Below are 22151 nucleotides of genomic sequence, written 5' to 3' on the forward strand. Positions count from 1 at the left end.
CAGTGTAGGTCTAGGTTCAAAGCAGTCCATGCCCTGTTGCTGGACTCTCAGAAACAAGCTTACCCTCTGTCCATATGAATTCTCAACATCATGTTAGGAAGGTATCACCTGTCATCTCTCATAAACATAAACATAACACCTATGTCTTCTACACACATACATACACACATACAAACTAAATAGTATTATAGCAATTTTGTTGCATGTGCAACAAATAAATTAATATGTGCCAAAGAAAATTTCCTAAGTGAAAATAATAAAGAGTGGCTAAATGAGGAAATAGAATACCAAAGTATATGGTTACTCTATGATTTATTCATATATAAATCAAATGTATAATGAGCTCACTATATATTTTTATGGCTAGAAGTAGATGGAGAGAGATGAATCATGTGCAAATGCGCCCAACATGTATGTTTTTCTCAGTTAATTTGCTGTTCAATAAAGACACTTGGAAACATTACATGGCAACATGAGAATATTACCATATTAGTAGTGTTGATCATGTGCTATGGCAATAAATCACTTGTATTTAATCAATTTATGTCAAATTCTTAATACATGTTGAAAAATATTAACAACCACAGTTCAAGAAAAGAAACAAGGTACAGATATCCCAATGATACCAACCAAAGTCTCATAGGGTATAGTATCAAGTTTAAAGAAATTGAGGGTATCCAACAAATAGAGCCAGATGCAAATTTGCTTTACAAATCTTAAATGACATACATGTTGGATTGTACAAAATTCGCTTAGTTAATGAAATTAGAATTCATTAGGCTCCACTTCAGGCTTCAAATTTGTCACAATGATGTCATACAGTTTCCCTATAAAGGCAGAGTTCTGGCTTGCGTGTTGGCGGCATGGTGACAAAACAAGGACTTAAGAGGTTACGTTTGATAGATTAGGAACGAAATAAGCAGTGTTGATAGAGAAGGTATTGGAAATAAATGACATAGGGTTCAGAATAGGAGTCATGAATATCCTAATATGTATACCTTCTAATCTGAATGTAAGAGACCTGTTAAACAGATAGTAAAATAATGGAGATCAGGAATGACAGGTATTTCTGAAGACTAAAACTTTCCATCATTACAAATGACTAATTGCAAAGTGAATCTATAGGTTTGTATATAAAATTTGACTTTCTTATATCAGATCAACATGACACAATATACTTCAATAAAATGATTAACCAGACTTGCTGAACATAGCCGACAATGAGGACTACTGAGAAATCAAGAACAATGGCAATGGGTTTTTGATCCTACTGCACGTACTGGCTTTGGGGGAGCCTAGACAGTTTGGATGCTCACCTTACTAGACCTGGATGGAGGTGGGTGGTCCTTGGACTTCCCACAGGTCAGGGAACCCTGACTGCTCTTCGAGCTGATGAGGGAGGGGGAGGGAAATGGGAGGCGGTGGTGGGGAGGAGGCAGAAATCTTTAATAAATAAATAAATAAAAAGTAATTTAAAAAAAATTAAAAAAAGAAAAAGAAAATGAAGTCAGTATAAGGAATAGATGCCTGAAGTCCTGTGCTTATTATGAATCTATTTACAATGCCCAAAATGCAGAATTACCCTAGATTATACACTCATAAGTGAATTAGCAAATAAAATTATATATGTATGTGTATGTAAAAAATGATTAAACACAAGATTTTATATATTAATGACTTAATATCTATTAAAGCACATTATAAACCATGAGTTTACCATTTAGTATTTAGCATCTTTGATCTCTGTCAGTTCAGTCTATGACTCTCTGTCCGAGCCTCACTCACAGACATATGGTGTGAAACAGGTGTTCACAGGATGCTGGGGCAAGCCATCTCCATTCTAGCAATAAATTGTTCTCTGGTCAATGAATTACTCAATGAGTCCTATTTTTCCATATTAACAGGTCATATTTGATAGAGGACCAAACATAACCAAGTCAATATTAGGGCCCCATACCAGGATCTCTAAAACTGTATCAGGACGGGCCTTAAGTGGGCACTGGATGAGTCATGACAAGAATGAGTTTTGGAGTCTATTCAAAAGAAAGGGTTATTTAGTTCCAAATTTGATCTTCTCAGGAGTGTGTGAAGATTCTATCAGGGAAATAAATATGTATAGAAAGATGTGAATTATTCAAATTATCTCAGCTTACTTATAAAAGCTGAATGTAATTTGACATAACTGGTTTTCTATTAGATGAAAGAAAATTATGAGATTGTGAGTTTTATATGTATAGTCAATTTGAAGCACTAATGCCAGAAAAATTGGACTCAGAAAAATATTTTGAAAGTGAAGTCATTATTCAGAACATCACTATCATATATACTGGGAAATGGTATGAATAACGAATAAAATGAGTTTTTCACAAATCTTTTGAAAAGTAAGCTTCTCTCTGTGTGTATATATATATATATATATATATATACACACACAAAACTATATGTTTTTACAACAGATAGCTTTTTTTCTTTGCTACAGACAAACATTTTAAAAAGAGACTAAATATAAATATATATTATAGGTGTAGTTTTCTTTGGACAACTAGTTCACAAAAAATGACACAGAGAGTTATTAATTATGGAAGCTCAGCATGTAGCTTAAGCTTGTCCTACTAGTTGTATAACTTAAATTAATCCATATGTATTAATATACATTTTTGCTTGTGGCTTCTCAACCTCTCTTCCATCTTGTATCTGCTGTTTTTTATCTGTATCCTCTGGCACCTCTCTTTCATCTAGATTCATCTTCTCCTCCTCTCTCTCTGCCTCTAAGTCCCACCTAACCTCTTTTTGTCTAGCTATTAGCCATTCAGGTCTTTATTAAAACAATCAGAAGGCAACTTGGCAAAGAAAAATCTTCACAATGTACAAAAAGATTATTCTACAACAACGCATCAATTTCATTAAATATATTTTAAATCATTCAAATTTCATCATATTCTATTTCATTAGGATATTAATATGTTTAATTAATTATTTATTATCATATACTATGGTTGTCAAAAATTCTCCATTTTTATTAACGATTCTGGGATGAACATACTTATAGTTTTATAATTATATGTTTGTATAATCTTCTAATTATACTGTTAAAAATTCATAAGGTATACTTATTTCATCAAAAACATATGATATATACAAAATTTTTAACTATTTAAATTTTTGTTCATTGCCAAGTTCTAAGATACCTGAAGACATGAATTCATACATAGATATTTTAAAATATGAAATAACTAAAATAATAAATTTACATTAAACTATTAATAGTTTAGATATTTAGCAAAAATTAGATATTTTGCTTTAGATATTCATTTTCTGATAAGTGATCTGTATTTTGATAGATACTGAGAGATCCAATTCTTGTGATAATGCTTAGATAGCAAGACACTTGGAGAAAAAAAACTGGGTAATTCCAAACTCCATTTGGACTATACATTCCCATTACTGAAAATTGAATTTTATGGCCTTAAAATTCCCCTGTAAAAATTATCAGTAAAAAAACATAAACATTAAATATGTCAAAGAGAAACAAACCCTATAAAAGAAGAATTTTAAGCAAACATTTATGGGGCTTGATCAATCACTTAATAATAAAAAAGAAAGGGAAATAAAGAAAAAATAAATAATCACTATTCAAATGATTATTTTTGAAATATTTAATTTTTAGTTGAGATATAATTATATATTTCCCCTCTTTCCCTTTTTTTCCAACTCTTTCCAGGAGCCCCTACTCTCAAATCCATAGTCTTTTCTTCTAATTGTGCTTGATTTACACACACACACACTATATATATATATAAAATCCTCATGCTTATGAATGTTCTTGTAAGAACAATTTACCAGTAAAACTGACTACTTTTATCCCTCATGGGGAAATATTATGTGTATTTAAAATGGTATAGCTATTGGTAAATTAGAAAAGAAAATAGAAATCAAGAAATTTTAACAAGAATGTCAGAGATGGATTTTGATGGCATTTGAACATTACACAGATGTTGAGAATGCTCAGTCTAACCAAGGACTTGATCGATAGCTAGCTTTGTTAATGTAATAAATTATTATCTCCAAAACATCTGATATGATACAATATAGCCCAGAAACTCTTTTATTTTCGCCATTTTCCTTGGGTCCTGATTTTCAACTCTGATAGGCTACTCAGGCAACAGAAAGAGTCTAAGAAGGATCCTCTCTGAAAGAATATTTACCAATCAGAGAATACATGTTAACTGGAAACAAGACAGACTCAGTTGCCTAGATCAGTTTGGATATTTTGCAAATGTGGAGATTCAAATGTATAGGTCCCAAATTCTTTCTTGCACAATTAGAAGTTTGTCTTGAGCACAGTGGAAGGATCCTCATTCCTAGTGGTATCGTGGGCAATCAATCATCATGGTGAAGAGGTCAGTAAGTGAAGCCCTACATTAAATATTGATGTTTATACAAATCATGTTGACAGAATGTGTTTGATGTACAACACACTGAGTACAGTGTGTAAAATGAAGTACAGTGTGTAAAATGAAGGGTTACAACACTCAACGAACTCATTATGTCGTCATTATTACCAACACATCACAGCCTTCTCCAGGTGCTTCAACATTTGCTAGCAATATGGTGCCAGTTTTCTTGTTTACTTCTTTCCCTTGCACCAGATGAGGATTTCTCAGCCTAATTCCCATGTCTGAGCTCCTTTTACATCCAAAACTATTTGTGCCCCAGGCTTCAGCCCTAGGCCATTTACATTTCCTACCTTTGGGCTTTTGCTCATTAAATGTTAAATTACTGATACAGGTGGTGAATTTAGTTTGCATCCTCTATTTTTGACTAACATAAAACAATAAAAACTAAAGGAGTTGTTGAGAAGCAGTTTTGGGGAGATCATTAAAAACATGAACTTTTCTGTCTTTCTTTCTTTATTATTTATTTATTAAAAATTTCCACCTCCTCCTGATTCTGTTTTTGAGTGGAAGCATTAGGCGAGCTAATGCTAAAAAGGGAGGCAGGTTCAGTCAATGAAAAAGATCATTTAGGAAAACATCCTCGGCACTACTGCTTCCCACATCTTGCAGTGGGTGTTACTTCTAAAGATCGCTGTGTTAACAATACTCCATTTGTTCATGTCGGTATGTTTCCCAGATATGCATTTTGTATAATAGTGTGGCTATCAGATGTTCTCTTCTGTCCTGGGAACCCCTCCAATAGCAAACTAGGTACAGCTAGATGATGTTCTCTCAGAACCAGGATGGATTAACTTAATTTAGTGCCATGACGGCTGAGGTGCTGCATTGGAAGTACAGGGTCTGAAGGAACAAAGGAGTAGGGGAACGGAGGAGGAAGACACTGAGTACAGGTAAGCTTGCATCTATTTTCCGATACATTACTAAGAATCCTGCTCTTTACTTGATATATATTCTTTACTTGATATATATATTCATGTATCCTCAGAGTATAGATGATTTCTTACCTCTTCTTTACTTTCAGCCAGCCCCTTTTCATTTAGATACAGACATCATCTTCTACCCAAAAATCTTTACTGTGATCATAGTGCTGGACTTCAAATCATCAAGGCCAATGAACAGTTCTTATCTTTTCACTTGTCCTATTGTGGTTATTTTAGATTATTGCTTCTTTAAAACTGTAGCCAAATAATACCCATGATTCGTAGAATTCTACTTTCTTTCTTTATTCTTTACAGTTCTTTTCTTTCAAACCTTTCATTAAATACTGGGATCCCTCAAGTCTAAGTATGAACTTTGCTCTGTCTCCAATCACCTCCCATTCATAGAAGACATTACACCTACATCTCTCGATGTAACCTGCTTCTGACTTACACGTTTCATTCAGTCTCTTGAGTAACTTGGTTGTTGGACTTTCCATATACCCAAAAGGTATGTCAAGTCTTCACAAGTTCTCAATAAGTCCAATATTGACATCCAAGTTTCTACTTGGTTCTTAGGCTTCTTTTACTTGGGTAATAGTATATTATTTCTGGAGTCTTTGATGGAGTTGAAGAATGGATAGTTATAGTTATAGTTTTCATTTGGTATGCTAAAAGATGAAGTAGATATAAATAATGTAACTGTAATTCTTGCTGCTTTGTTATGTAATTTTATGATATTAAAGTTAAAGCCTTCCTTTTTGTTTAAATAGAAAAAGAGAAATGGTTTAGGAGGTCCTTCTGTCTATGTATTACTTTCATTGGTTGAATAAAGAAACTGCCTTGGCCTTTTGATAGGGCACCATTTAGGTAGGCAGAGTAGGCAGAACTGAATGCTGGGAAGAAGGGCAGATGGAGAGCTGCCATACAGCTGCCAGATACAGATATGCCAAATCTTTCCCGGTAGGTCACTGCCATGTGGTAATATACAGATTAACAGAAATGGGTTAAATCAAGATGTGAGAGTTAGTCAATAAGAGACTAGAGATAATGGGCCAGGCAGTGAGTGATTTAATTAATACAATTTTTTTGTGGTTATTTTGGGTTTAAGCTAGCTGGGCAGCCAGGATGGAAAAAGGGCCCTCTCTCAACATTTGGGCATGTTCTTAAAGATTCCAAGGCAACATACTACAAAGATCTTTGTATCAATCTATTTATCACAGCACTATTCATAATTGTCAAGTATCTCTCAACAAGTAGATAAAGAAAATGTCCACAGCACTAGAATTTAATCAGCCATAAAGAAAAATGAAATTATATTCTACATTGAAAAATGGACACACTTGGAGACTATCACATTAAGTAAATCAAGTCAGATTCACAAAAATGGAACCACATATTTTCTCTAATTTTTGTGTACTAGAATTTATAGATAAAATAGTCATTCATAAACATATAAATGGCATGAAAGTTGAAGGGTTTAGGTGAAGGGATGCAACCAACAGGAAAAGGTTGGGGTTATTAATATAGTTAAAGAGAATTTGCTTAGAAATATCTATGTGAAATTTAAAATGATGTACAATGAAATTATACATACAGTACCACGGAAATAAAATCTTTCTCAAGATTCTGAATTGGTCCCCACTAGAAAAGTTCTAAGGTTTCTGCAAAGTTATAAAACAGTAAGATCTGTTCTCTTATTCTGAACTGCAGAAATTTAAAATTTTCATCTTTAAAAACCACAATGAGTAGCCAATTCTGTATGGATAGGACTGGCATTCCAGAGCTGGCTTCTGTTCACTGTAAAGAGCTGTAGTCTGCTCTATGGCCCCTTATAGTCAACTGTTTTAACTTCAGGCACAACCTTCTTCTCTCTGGTATACTCTTTTCCTTCCCAGTTTGCCCACTCACCTTAATCCCAGATTGCTTTCGATTATTTCTTCAAGAATGTTTCCAGTTCTCTTTCTGACAGTGTCAATCATTTATATTATTGCTTTGTCAATGATAATTACATTGTCTATTAGTTGATCAGCATTTATAAACAGCTTTTATATATATTCCTCAACACATGGGCTCATTAAATTAAAGGTTTTGAATTATCCTCACAATTGTGCCAACATAAATATGTAGCTTAATATGTTTAAACATAATTACATATGTAATTCTTTTGTAATGAATCAGTTTAATAATCTATGTAGCATATTAATGAATAAATGTCTATATATTAGAGAAAGAATGATGTCTGTAAAAAATACTTCCCACCTCCCTTATCCCCACCCCTACCCACACACATACACACTACACACACAGTACAAATGTATTTCTTAACAATTGACAAGTCTCTCTGAGGCCCAATTGCCCCATCTATCTACTGGTAGTAAAGTCATAAGAGTTAAACTCTGTATCATATCTGGATACAACATTGTAAAATGTTAACAAACTTGGCTTAAGATTAATATTAAAATAATAACAGATGACTATAACAGTGACCACTGAAAACACAGTTATGAAACTTGTGGTATATATTATGGGCTAAGAGGTACTATATTTAAAAATAAATATACTTAGAATGATTATTGAGAAACATCAAAAACCAAATGCACAAAGCCATGTAAGTGTAATTGACACACAAACCAACAGACAAAGGAAGAACAATTCTTCAAGTTGTACTTCAGGAAGCACTGGTTCTATTGAGTTCTGTTTCCTGCTAACCTCTTGATTTACTTTTCTAGCTCCTAAGTAGAAGTTCCTTACATCAGAATCTGTATAAAATTTTTATTATAATAGGACAAGTCAAAAAAAATACAGTCAATTTTCTTCATTGAAGGAAAATTTGTGCTAAGATTCACAGCACTATTGGGACAAAGAGAGGGCCTTCTTTAAGCAGAACTGCTTTACAATGGGTTATAAAGAGTCTCTTGTCACATACCATTTGAAGTAACAAGGATTTCTCACCATCTGATTTATGAAGCAGCAGCAGAAAGCCCTCTTAAATTACAAACTAGGCTTTAATTATAACATAGGGGCTGTTGATAACTGGTTATTGCATTTTCCTTGCTGTTTTCTGTTTCTCTATGTAACACTCCTAACCTAGTTTCTGCATCAGGAATTTTTAATGATGTCCTCTATTTTCAGTGACACAGTGTATCGGAGGTGTTTTCAGTGTCTGTTCCTTCTTAATCGAACGTTACTGTCACAGGAAAACGTTTATGACATATTCACTAATAGAATGTCATTTCGACAGGGAAAGGGCTTAGTTCAGTGAGAGTAAAAGTCCTGGTGGAAAAAGGAAATTGTTTTCTGACTGATAGGTAGAACGTTGTTGGTATTAAGGGAGAGCAAATCTGAGCAGTATGTCTAAGATTTCTGAAGATGCCATCTTCTGATTTTATAACATATTAGAGCATCTCTAACAGAAAGCTGCAGTTTCATTTTAAGGCTGGGTTTAGACATTACCATGCTAGGCTTGGCAACATTTTTCTACAACAGATTCAACACAATACATAGGCACAGACACGTTGCCCTGATAAGAGTTCCCTGGAATGTTTGTCAGGCTGCTTTATCTCTCTACTTCATTTGGGTGCCATATTTTCTTTCCTATTGGGACATGTTTTTATTTTCTTTTTTTAAATATTAAGTCATACAAATTAGCAAGAAAATGGTTGGGAATTTATTCAGCAATGGCATAGATACCACAAAAAATGAGCATGTCTAAAATTTATGTATTAATACTAAAATTGGCAATCTTATTCTCCTGAAGCTGGAAAATTCAAATTGTCAGCAATTAATGACTTTTGTCCAACTTATCAATCTAATCTTTCAAATCCCTTGCATTGGCAGCCAGTCCTGACCCCAAATGTATATTTAGCATAATTGACCAGTTGGAATCTGTCCTGTGATGATTGCCTGCCAAACTCCCATTGAAAAATGAGGAGGATAGTCAGTGAAAGACTGGTTCACACGCTTAACGTCTGCTCTGGTTGCTTTATGGGGAGAAAGGTAGCCATAGTTTAGCAAAAACACCAAACTTAACTAAGGAGCTCATCAATTATGGATTATTAGTTAGAATTGTATTCACAGTTTCTAATACCTTATTTCTTTTACTATTATTCAGGACAAGACTTCAATTGGTACAGTCTTTGTAGTCATTTTTTTTAGATTAGGAGACTCAGAATTAAAAGAATGTAATGGTTCATCTTCATTTGTCAACTTGACTGGATTGGAATTGCTTGCTTGACACATCTCTGGCCATTTCTGTAAGGGCCTTTCCAGACATGTCAGCTGAGAAGAAGACCCACTTCGAATGAGAGCAGTAACACCCTGTGACTTGGAATCTCAGGTAGAAAAGCACACCGAAAGAGAAAAAAGATGAGGAGATAACATACTCCTCCCGAGTGTTCATCATTCCCAATGCCCTGCATAGAAGCAGAGTGTCATCAGCCACTACACCCTCATAGCATCGTACCATCCCACCATTATGGAATGTCTAGAGTCACTTCAGCCATGCACCAAAATAGCTTCTTCCTTCTTTAAGTTGCTTTGGTAAGTTATTTTCTCACAGCAACAAGCAGCAACTGCAGACAGAAGTTTTGTTCCTCCAAGTTCCACTGTTTGGTCAATGGCTTACATATATTCCTAGCTAGCTCTTACGTCTTAAATTAACCCAGTTTTATTGATCTATGTGTTGTCGTGAGGCTGTGGTTTATTGGTGCTGTTCTGGCATCTTCTTCTTTTAGCAGCTACATGGTGTTTCATTGACTCCGCCTTTTCTCTCTATATATTTCTGTTTGAATATCTTGCCTGGCTTTACTCTGATAAGCCATTGGCTGAAACAGCTTTATTCTTCAATCAATAAAGGCAACACACATATTCAGAAGGACATACCACATCAAGTAACTAATATGTGAAGCAAATCATACAGTTTTATATCATTCCTCTACAGACAAGGAATCAGCTTTCTGTGCAGCATAAATTCTAATTGATTTTAATAATAAAGACTCAGAATTGGCAATCAGGGGTGAAAGCTGAAAGATCAGAGAAGTGGAGCAGTCTGCCACTAGAGAGTTTTACCTCTACCAATGCTCAGACTAAAGGGGTGATCCTGTCTATGCAAAGCCTCAGAGAGAATCTCTCTCTATGAAACCTCACAGTAATTCGACTCTACTAAACCTCAGAGTACATCTTAGCTCCTGTCTCCTACTGCGTTATATTCCTCTCTCAGCCATATGACTCCTTCCTCCACCTTCCTAGTGCTGGGATTAAAGGCATGTGATCCCAAATGCTGGGATCACCTTTGGGTGAAATCCATTTCTCTTTTAGACAAACTCAAAGTCATTAGCAAGAAAAAAATTTAAAAAGATGTGTAAAAGTATTTGATATCAGCAGGGAGCCAACAGTAGAGTATTTATCCAAAGTGACTAAATCATTTGAAACTCTAGAGAGGAGGTGGTCTTCTAACAGCTGTGAGATGGACCTAGGGAACACATTTTTAGCTGTAACAGTGGTAAAGGAAGAGATTTCAGGAGAACTGAGGGTCTTTATATTTGGTATTCCCCTGTAGTGCCAGTGCATGACAGCCCAAAATAAACATGATTTGAAATAATTGGAGATGCTTCCAATAAAGTGTCAGAGCCAAAAATGCTATTTAAAACACAGCATCAACTGAAGCCAAACTTTCCTTGGAAACATTAATACATGTAAATTCCTTTACTCTGACACAAAGCAAGTGACAGGTTAGTTGTAGCATACATAAGCTTCACCCTCTCTGCATGGGAGCTGGATTGTGACAGAAGTTCCTCACCCAAATCTCTTCCCCCAGGCTTCTAATCATGGCCACACGAACCTTCCTGAAGAAATATGTCTTGATATTAAAGGCTGTCGTGAGTATCATTGAGGAAGAGTATCATTCTCTAAATGTAAATTCTTTAAATTTATATTCACAATCTAATATATATGTATTATATATATACATGTATATTTATATTTATGTGTATATATATAAAAATTAGATTGATATATAGTTCCTAATGTACTCAAGACCTTGGATAGCACAGCACTGTTGTTAGTTGGGGCTCTGTAGATCCCAGAGCCACCTTGGATTATATTTGCTGTGTTCTCTAATTTCACCTGTGTCAAAAGCCATTTAGGGCAGAGCAGCAGTCATGAAAAGCTGACTCCCAGGGAGGTAATTGTAGGAAACCTTTCTGGGGCTACATATTAGCTTCACTCTCAAAAAACGTCCTATAGGGAACAAAAAAGGCTGACAGCTTTATGGAACCTCTGCCTTAGAAAAGAGCCCTCACTAGACCACAGGTGGCCATTTAGTTCACTCCTCTCTCACACTGCAGGGCCTTGCTTTGTACTAGCGTAATAGGCCGTAGAACGCTAATCTCATTATATCCATCAGTGTAATTCACTAGGGCAATTCAGTACTGGAGGGAAACCTGCAGTGAATATTCTAAAAATTTAAAGACCTCTTTTTGTTTTCTTTATTTTTAAACAGTTTTATTAGGGCACAATTCTTGTACTATGCAATTCACCTTTTAAAATGTTTAACTCAGCAGCCTTTCAATTTATTCACACAACCCATCATCTATCACTGCCATTGGTTTTAGAACATATCCATTGTAGCAAAAACATACCCTATTATTTCTAACTATCAAGTTTGTTTCAGCTTTCCCCAGCACTTCCCAATTCTGTAAGTTTCTGTGCCTATGGACTTTTCTAGTCAAGTCTATCCTACCTAAATGGAATGCTAAAACATGTAGTTGCTTATGTCTGTCTTCTCTGATTTCACACAATGTGTGAAAGTTTCATCCACAGTTTAGTATTTCACAAGTTTTTTATTATCAAATAATATTGCAGAACATAGCTTTATGTATTTTACCTATTCTTTTATCAGTTGATGGATGATAGGTTGCTTCTAGGTAGGGATCAAGTTATGAACATCCATTTACAGGTTTTATGCAAGGGCAAATACATAATTTCTCTGGAGTATATACTTCAACAGAATTGCAAGGCTATACAGTTCCTCCATGTTGCGGGCAAACGGGTAGTACTAGGAAAAAAAGTCCCAAATGAGGTAAAGACTCAGAAAGACAACATGGTATGTATTCACTCATAAGTGAATATTAACACGAAATAATTGATAGCCAGGTTACAGTTCACAACCCCAGAAAAGCTAGGAAATGAGAAGAACCCTTACAGAGACACACATGGATCCCCCTGGGAGGAGAAGTAGACAAGATCTCCTGTATAAATTGGGAGTGTGGGGGTGGGGGTAGAAATGGAGTGGGGAGGGGAAAGTGGAGCAGCCAGGAGAACATAAGGGACCAGGAAGGTAGAGATGGGGAAAGACAGACAGGGAGTGGAGGAAAAAGAGTTATCTTGATGGAGGGAGCCATTATGGGGTCGGAGAGAAACCTGGCACTAGGAAAATTTCCAGAAATTCATAAAGATGACCCCAGCTAAGAGTCTAATCAAAAATGGAGAGGACACCTTAAACCTTAACTGTCCTTCCCTGTATTTTCATTGATTACACCTTAATTATTATCATAGAGCCTTCATGTAGTAACTGATGGAAGCAGATGGAGAGACTCACAACTAAGCATTGGGCCAAGCTCCTGGAGTCCAGTTGTAGAGAGGGAGGAGCAAAAATAGGAGCAAAGGGATCAAGACCATGATGAGAAACCAACAGAAACAGCTGACCCTAGCTAGCGGGAGCTCACTAGCTTAAGACTGACAGCTGGGGAACCTGCATAGGACCGAAGTAGGCCCTCTGAATATGGAGACAGTTATGAGTATTGGACAGCTTGTGGGGCCACTGGCAGTGGAACTGCTATTTACCTCTAGTTTGTGAATTGACTTTTTGGAGTCCATCACTTATGGAGGGATACCTTGCTCAGCTTGATACAGAGAGAGAGCCTTGGTCTTGCCTCAAGTGATATAACAGACTTTGTTGACTTCCCATGGGAGGTTTCTATTAAGTCTTGGGTGTACTTTCATTTCAGCACTAATTATATTACATAGGACTTTTAGACATATTCTGTATCTCGGTCTCCTTTCAGAAGATTGTAAACATCTTAAGGGCAGGAATGGAGACGGGAGATGGAGAGATGACTCCATGATTAAGAACATGCCCTGTTCTTGCAGGAACCTGAATTTAGTTTCTAGAACCTACATGATAGCCTACAACTTTCTACAACTCCAGTTCCAGGAGATTCAGCACCTTTTTTGACCTCTTCAGTCTCTGCCTGCATATGGTACATTTATTTAACTCAGACATACAGATATATACACAAAATATTAAAAATTCTATTTTAAAAATGGCAAGGTCTATGCCTTCTGAAATTTAGCAATCTTTATCCCTTTGTATGGTCTATCAGCTAATGTTTATTTCCATTGTGAAATTGTATATTTTCCGGGCACAGATTTTTCAAGAATCTGTATAGACCTATTTGAGGTAGTTGCTAAAGAATTTAAAACTGTGTGGCTCAGGTGAGGTTATTTACTCAATTAGTTTTCAGATTTGTTCCTGAAAACTTGGAACTAACCAATATAGAAGCTTCAATTTAGTCATCTCTCCAGAAGTGGATCAAAACCACTGGGTGAAAATACTTGTGATTCAGCCAATTGTGTTGGCTCAAGATAAGGAGAACTATCTTTGATTCTAATCCATTGAATTGAACTCAAAGCCAGTGTTAGTTTTGGACTCCACTTGCCATGAGAAATATTATTGAGAAATCAAAACTTTGAAAAAGTACCAGGACCAACATTTAGCAAGGATATGGCTGCGTTTCATGTTGACATTACCAAAAGATATCAAGATTCACGTGAGACCCATCACATGTACCCATGTGAAGGTTTTCACACTAAGTCCTCATTAATTTCCGAACATTGTTCTTTCTGAGAAACAAGCAAACGAACCCAAAGCACTGCTACTGTCATTCTAAGAATGTGCCCCTTACACAAGAGGTGGCCTCTGAAATCTGGGAAGACTGTTTTGCTTTATCTGCTTTTTAATTTCAAATCCCCTAAACTTGCAAATGCACCAGGGAATGAAATAGGCCTTGAATTTTCACAAAGCATTCTGCCTCCTCCTTTTCTAGCAGAATTTTCAGCATGTTTTCTTAAATCCTTCCACTTGATTCTAAATTCTTTCATGGATTATCTTCCTGGTGGCTCTGGGTTATCAGGCAATTAGTGGTGTAATTATTTGTAGGCAAGAAGCTTGAGAATAATCCAGAATTCGCATCCGCCAATATCCAGTTTGTTTTTCAAAACCAAATCTTTTCTTATGGTCTTATTTTTCTTTTAAAAAATGATAGCCTTCATTTTTCTTTGTTGGCTGCTATTTCAGAGAACATGGTTTACATATATATTTCATGATTACAGGCTACTCTGTGGTTCCTTTCATTTCCTAGAAGGTAGTCATTTTTCACCATCTCCTGGAAAATTTTGTGTTTGTCTCCTCCCCTTGAAAAGTGATGAGGCACACAGTGTGATGCTTAAATATATAGAACTACTCTACAAGATGCTTCCTGAATTTGAGTACCCATACACTATTTTATTATGAAACATGAAGCATTTACTCCAAAAAATACTTTATAAATTATTTCAACATTCTCTTTTCTCATATATCACCTATAATATTTGCTTGAAGATTTTTATTCATTATGTTTCTTTGACTTATAATTTTGTCATACATTAATAAGAATTACATTAATTTAAGGCAGTATTTATGATTTAAACTCAGGCTACCAAAGATACCTTGGTGGGTTGGAATCCAGAGGTGCCATAACATACAACAGAGCTCACTAAGAGGATTATGGGGTGTAGTGCAGAAGTAACCTTTGAGCAAGAAGGGAAAGGGGCAAACAGAACAGGGAGAGAAGGTGTTTGCTTTTTGAAATGGGATAGAGAGCATGCACATAGGGAGAGTGCATGGCATATAGTGGCACTAGCTACGGTGTCACATCTTGACTGCTGCCACTGACTTATCCTGCTGGCAGACACTTGGTCCCTGAATGCAGGCTGTGTAGATGGTTGAATGCTATCACTATGAGTGGAGTATAAACAAAGAAATACAGAAATACACATGTGCACATATATCTCATTATGAGTGGAGTATAAATGCGTAAATACACATGTGCACATATATCTAGCACTTTCCATATACTCATGTATACTAAATTTTCATTAACTAGAATTATTGAGATGAAATTAGTGATACATCTAATATATCAAATAGACATTATATGCAATTATATTTTTGTCTTTCATAACTTTTCTATAAAAAACTATAACCTTTGGATTCCTTTTTCTTCAAACTGACCTTGAATTTATTTCTCTAAAATGTATATAAAATATGTTCAAATGTTACAATGACCCTTCTTTAACATTACTACATTGTCTACCTTTATGTTCTCTATATTATGATGCTAGGAATAAATGAGACAAAATGTTCTTTCCTTTTTGCATGACTTGTTTATAAAACTTTATAAATAGATAGAAGGAAAATGGCAGTGAGAACCAAGTCCCTAAGAACCAAGTTGCAGTGTTAGTAAGTCAGAAGTGTGGAGATGCAGGAGAGCAGCACTCAAGGAAAGCAAAACAAAACTGAAAGACGCCAGAAACAGGTCTCCTTCTATAGGAGAGAATCTAGATAGGTCTGAAAAGTGTAGCGCACTGACAGTAACTATGGTAACAAAAATCTCAATGTCAGTCTACGTGAAAACTACACCATTCAAATCATGACCCAATACTAAATGCCAGCAGCAAGAAAACAATATGCTCATTTTCTGACATATAAGTTGCTAATCTATCTTAGTGTCCTGGGTAAGAACTGCAGCAAGCAACAGCAAGTTAGGTTAAAACATTCAAACAAACATATATTCAAAACAATGAAAAGCCAATGCTACCTAGAGGAAAATCATAGAAGTTGTGATCATCTGAGAATAATGAACATGCTGGTCTAACATAAGTGAGTACTCAGAGTAAATAACGTATAACACATGGCAATATAAAGCAATAGATATCCTCAGTGGCAGGTGAAGGCTGTAGGACACATGCAAGGCAAAGTTCTAGGGATGCTAACAAATCAAATGAGCAGAGCCTTTGGCAGGGTCAGCAGGAGTTTAGGCATGAGAATAAAGAACCGGTGATGCTGAACCTTTGTGAAGAGAAGTGACCTAAGTAAAACAAAGAAATATTAAATGGCAGAATAAATTCGTAATTGGTATCATAAAAGGAGAAGAGGAAAGTGTGAGATGTGGAGAAATAATAACCGAAAGTGTTTCCGATAGGCTTTAGATGGAAGATCAGGAGACCTCAGAACATGAAAGTACCAAAACCACCATGTGCAGTTATGTTTCCAGCCATGGAAATAAAAAAAGAAAAGAGAAAATTTTAAAGACAGTCACAAGAGTATAACAAAAGTTCAAGGTTCAGTAAAACAAGCAAGATAGTTAGAAATTCTTGCATGAAACCAATCAACTAAAAAAAACTACTATATTCAAAGTGATGAATAGGAAGGAGAAGAAAAGAAAACTATGTCAATCCAGAAATTTTTATCTAAAGAAAACAAACCTCAAAAATGACAGAGAAATAGACTCTGCAATAGATGGCTATTGTTTTCCAGGAGGATATGTCAAGGAATGTCTGCTCACCATAGATAAACAAAATATTTTACAGATAAAGAAGTGTATACCTAAAGGAGTAGGGGAAATGGGTTACTTATAAGAACATGGGTGATTGAAAGGCAGGTGGATCACAAGTCCAGTTAAATGGGTGCCGAGTCAGCAAAGTTGCATGTCTGGGTCTTCCTGTACAACTTACACACAGCAAGCAACTCTACCCAGTTGAGAGTCTCCCTCCCTAAGAGTTTTTTTCTGAAAACTCAGGATCAGGAAATATTTAGATTTATAAAACAAAAGAACAAATGAAAACCAGAAAAAATAATGTTTTTTTTTCTTTTCTTTTACACTGATTTAACCTAATGATTTTAAAATATAATTTAAAATCGTTGAAAGGAAAAGCAAAAGGAATACAAATTATGAATTGTAAATTTCATAAATTAGTATGTACTGTGCATTAACTATAGATAAGTTCTTATAAAAGGTTTTAAATCTCATTATTATAAGATGTGATTTATAACGATAAATAATTATAAATATTGTACTTCAGCACAATGTTTTCCAAGACCTGAATGCTATAAATAGCAAGATCTAATAAAGGTATTTTTGGACCTTTGAGGTTTTGACAGAATTCAAGCTCCTGCAATTGCCCAGCTGATATTTCTTTTGCCTTCTGATCCTTGAACTCCATTTGACTTCCCCTCTGAATCATTGCTTCTGCCTCCAGACAGATAAAACTCTCTGTTTATGGCATGCTGTGATTATATTAGGCCTAAATCAAGTGATGCAGGGTAGCTTTCCAATCTCAAATCTTTAAGTTGGATCATACCTATAAAGATTTTTTTCCAAGAAATATAACATTTATGGTTGCCCCTGAGAAAAAGTATTTGGAAACATTTTACAGGGAGCATTATTCTTATCACTAAATGAAATAAGAGTGAAATAAAGCCTATATCTAAAGTGTTCTATCTATGTACCCACCATCTATCTATATACCTATATAGCTATCTAGCTTATATCTAACATCTGTACTTTTATCTATTTATCGTCTAGAAAATGTTCAAAGAAGCTTTAAATGATCATTTCACAACAAAGGGAAGATTAAAAATTTGAAAATAGATGAGTTAATATAAAATATTGAGTGAGGAACATCTAAAATACTTCAAAATTATACTTCTAACCACATGTTACTGACATGTGGACAAGATATTGTTCTGAAATGTATCAGATTCTGTTAGCCAAAATTTTCAAAACAAGTAAATGAATCAGCTGCTTGGAAGTCCTCAAAATTTAGGATTAAAGAAAGAGGAAAAAAAACTAAGTAATATGCAGGTACTTCAAAGGCAAACTACTGAACCATAAAGGAAGAGCCCTGAATGAAGCAAGAGTAAAATTAAAGGTAAAATATAAAAGGACATATGGGGTAACTTTTTCATATCTAGTTCAGAACCAGGCATAAGGAAAAACAGAGAAGCAACATGTTTAAAATATTGAAAGGGAGAAAAAGCAGGGGACAGTAATTGTTCTATGTAAACTTTCATAAGTGGTAAATTTCAAAAGTACATCAAGATACGTTTTAAAAGAATCCAGCCTAAGAAAGCCAATTTCCACCATGTCTGACAAAAAATATTCTGGAACTTTCTACAGTCCAAAGGTCATTTTAATAGTTGCACAAACATACTTGAAACTTCAACATGTTCCTGTTAAAACTTTCACTGACTTAAATGGCTTCCACAATAAAATGAAAACTCTCTGTGTAAAGAGTCTGGAGCAGTGTACCGCAGAGTTAGTTCTGGAAGGCTTCTTCCTCAGATTTGGGAAGATGCCTGGTCATGTCCACTTTCTTCTTCTGTGCAGGATTATACAGGATGTCTTGAGCACTGACAGAAATTAACCTCATAAACAGTCTCATAAAACACAACCATTAAAACCATTAAGTGCATTTAGATATAAAATCAAACCCATTTCACTGTAATTATGAGTAATGAAACAAATGGACCATTTCAGCAGATATGTTCAAACAATACTACTCACATTTTATTCATAATTTCTAGGTGTTCTTCATCCTTTACGTCCAGACTATAATGTGGTATTTTGAGATGATATTTCATGAAAATGGAATCTGAAATAAAAACATTAACTCTTCTATGGATTTTAAATACAGAGATATCATTCTTATGTAGTATTGATAGAATATAACAAACTTCTCTCGCTTCTGCCATATATTTTGTTCGCTGATGCAGTAGTCATTGTCAAAACTTACTTTTCCAATCCAATTCCACACCCTTTATTTATCTCCTTAGATGCCTGCTCTGTGTTTTCTATTAGCATTGCTCTTGTTCTGTAAAACAAAAGACAATAAGAAGTTTCAAAGGCCTAGAGAGTTAATGTCTCACTGTTGGTTCACAAGTTATATAGTATCTGTTAAGAACACTCAGGCTCTGTTGTCCAGCACAAAGCATCTTTCAAAGATATGTACAAACTGGGCATAGCTGTGTTCCAGTAAAACTTTATTTAAAAAGAAAACAGGTATAGATTCCTTGAAATATTTGACTATTCCTGATGTGAGTTCCATATTGAAAAATCATTTTCAACTTCTATACTCAATTAAATTGTGGATTTATATCAGCAAAAATGTGCTCTTCACTCAAGATGAAGAAAGCAATAATCTGGTCTTTGATCTAAGTTGAACAAATATAATGACACACTTGCCATGTTCCAGCATAAAGAGCCTATTATTTCTTCTTATTTAAATTGCGTAGTTATAACGGCACACTTCCCACAACCAGGCAAAGAGCCTAATATATGCTCTTTCATCTCACAATTTTCTACATCATCCAGATTATATTTACTGGCAAGCTTAGGAGGCTTCTCACGGATATTTTGCACTATGAAAAGTATGTGAACATTGTTCAAGCAATAGCTATAAATACATTTACAAAACAACATCTTAAAGAACTGTGTAACTTATTTTGGTCTTTTCTGTAGAATACAAAACTTCTAAATAAGTATAATTGTAAAAAGTATCCCATTGTTTTATCAAAAAAATGTCTTCATTTCTAGTATTGCTTGCGCTGATTCAAAGTAGTGAAACAAAGTCTACTACGGTGTGCTCTTTCTATATGTTACACACATATGTGTGTATATATATGTCAATAATTAGCTCTTGCTTCAGCTGTATATGGTTTTGGTAATATAATGCATGTTCCTAAGACTTGCTTATTATTTCTGTAGGCATAGTTTGATTTAAAATAAACCTGGAAGTCACAACATAAGATACTGCTTTGTTCTTAATGAAGTGACCCAAGACAAAATTGACCTTAAATTGTTCATAGATAATTTTAATTTAGCAAAGGCTGATGTTCTTTAGATTGAAGACCTGAGTTTTTTATGTCTATTGTGAAGTCTTAGAGAAACAAATAAAAGATTGCTTTGACTTGCTTAGATATTATAAATAATGTACTGCTTTTTTCCTGCTGGATAGAGTATCAGAAATTGAAATTCCTAATACCATAAGTTCTGTGACTCATCTGTAACCAATTACATTGGTTCTATTAATGGGCTTGCTTTAAATAGTCATCACCTTCTCTTGCTTCAACAGTTCCCTTTGAGAAAATTCCATGTGGTTCTAAGTGACATTATGCATTAAATGTGGGCAGGGGGCCAAGGCATTAATCAGATAAACATCAGTCCATCTGAAGAACGCCCTTTAGCTGTTTTTTTCTTCCATTTTACCCACCTCCTTCTCATCTCCTGAGCTATTTGTATTCATATTCTGATTGGATGCTGTCATTAAATGCTATGCTGCAGTAAAAACTGTAGAAACCATAACTCACACAGATTACTGTCTTCCTGGAGACAACAAAGTTTTTCATCCCAGGCCTTCTTTGTCTAGAAGTAAGTAGCTATTCGCAGTCACAGTGTACAAAGCCTACATTACCAGTAAATAAACTAAAAAGTCTATTTTCCCCTAATTTATAAGGGAGAACTGGCCACATGGGATGAAAATACTATGAATGAAAAAAAAATGTAATGGTATAGCTCATCGGAGTGCAAGGTCATTCAGTACAAGGTCAGTTCCCTAGAGCCCATTTGAGAGATTCTTAAACATAAAGGTGCATTTAGCAAAACCTACTAATGTTTCTGGTCAGATGCTGTACTGGAATAATTCAAGTTATCAACAAAATACAAGTTCTCAGCCTTTTATAATGTCCTAGTGAATCAGATTCCAGTATTTTCAAATTCAGAGACACCTCTAATTGATTCTGAAGAGTAGAAAGATTTGTAAGCCAATATATCATATTCCCTATATTTTAATTCTACTTTCAATAGTGGCACTTTCTGTACTGAGGATTAAGCCAAGGACCTCACATATGCTAGGGGAAACACTCTACTGATCAGCCACCACCAAAACCTCTCATTGTTAAAAATCTATTTATTAATTGAATCCAGGTCCTCACAAAATTTACCATGTTGGTTTTGAACCTATAATATTGGCCAACCTGACTTTAAAATTGAAATTCTCTTGTCTTGGTTTACCAGATTGGCTGGGATTACAGGCCTTTGATACCCAGTCCAATCTCACCATTTGTTCTTTAAAGCTCTCTTTGAGAGTCTTGGTTTTAGCAAACTGATAGTCTCCTGCAGCAGATGTGCCTCTATATGCTGAATTTGATCACCCACCCTGGTTACCACTGACTTTTCAAGGTCAATCCCAAATGTTAGACAACAAAGAAGGAAGTTAACCCCATTTTATCCTAAACACTTTCATATTTTGTAGAGTTGAATTCATTAATAAATTAACCTCTTACACTTAGATCTATTTTGTATGCAAGATATCAGAGAACCTTGAAGAATAAGTGCTTTTCTTTTATCCCTTTATACAAAGTCAATTATTGTAATTAGACTACATTTCTTTGCCTGCATTTTCTTTCCTTTCCTTCCTCCTTTTTTCTTTCCCCAGGTCATCTAGATATTCCAGAAATAAGCTAACTTCAAGACCGAGAAATGAGTCAGGTGATGTATGTGGCAGACTACGAGGTGAGAGGAGAGGGAAAGTTAGAATCAGCCACTGAATGTACCCTTAAAACTGCAGGTGCGGCAAGAAAGTGCAGTGGCTTTGGCAAAGCAACAACAACAAAGAC

Source organism: Microtus ochrogaster, chromosome 8 (assembly GCF_000317375.1).
Source record: "Microtus ochrogaster isolate Prairie Vole_2 chromosome 8, MicOch1.0, whole genome shotgun sequence".
Taxonomy (NCBI): Eukaryota; Metazoa; Chordata; class Mammalia; order Rodentia; family Cricetidae; genus Microtus; species Microtus ochrogaster.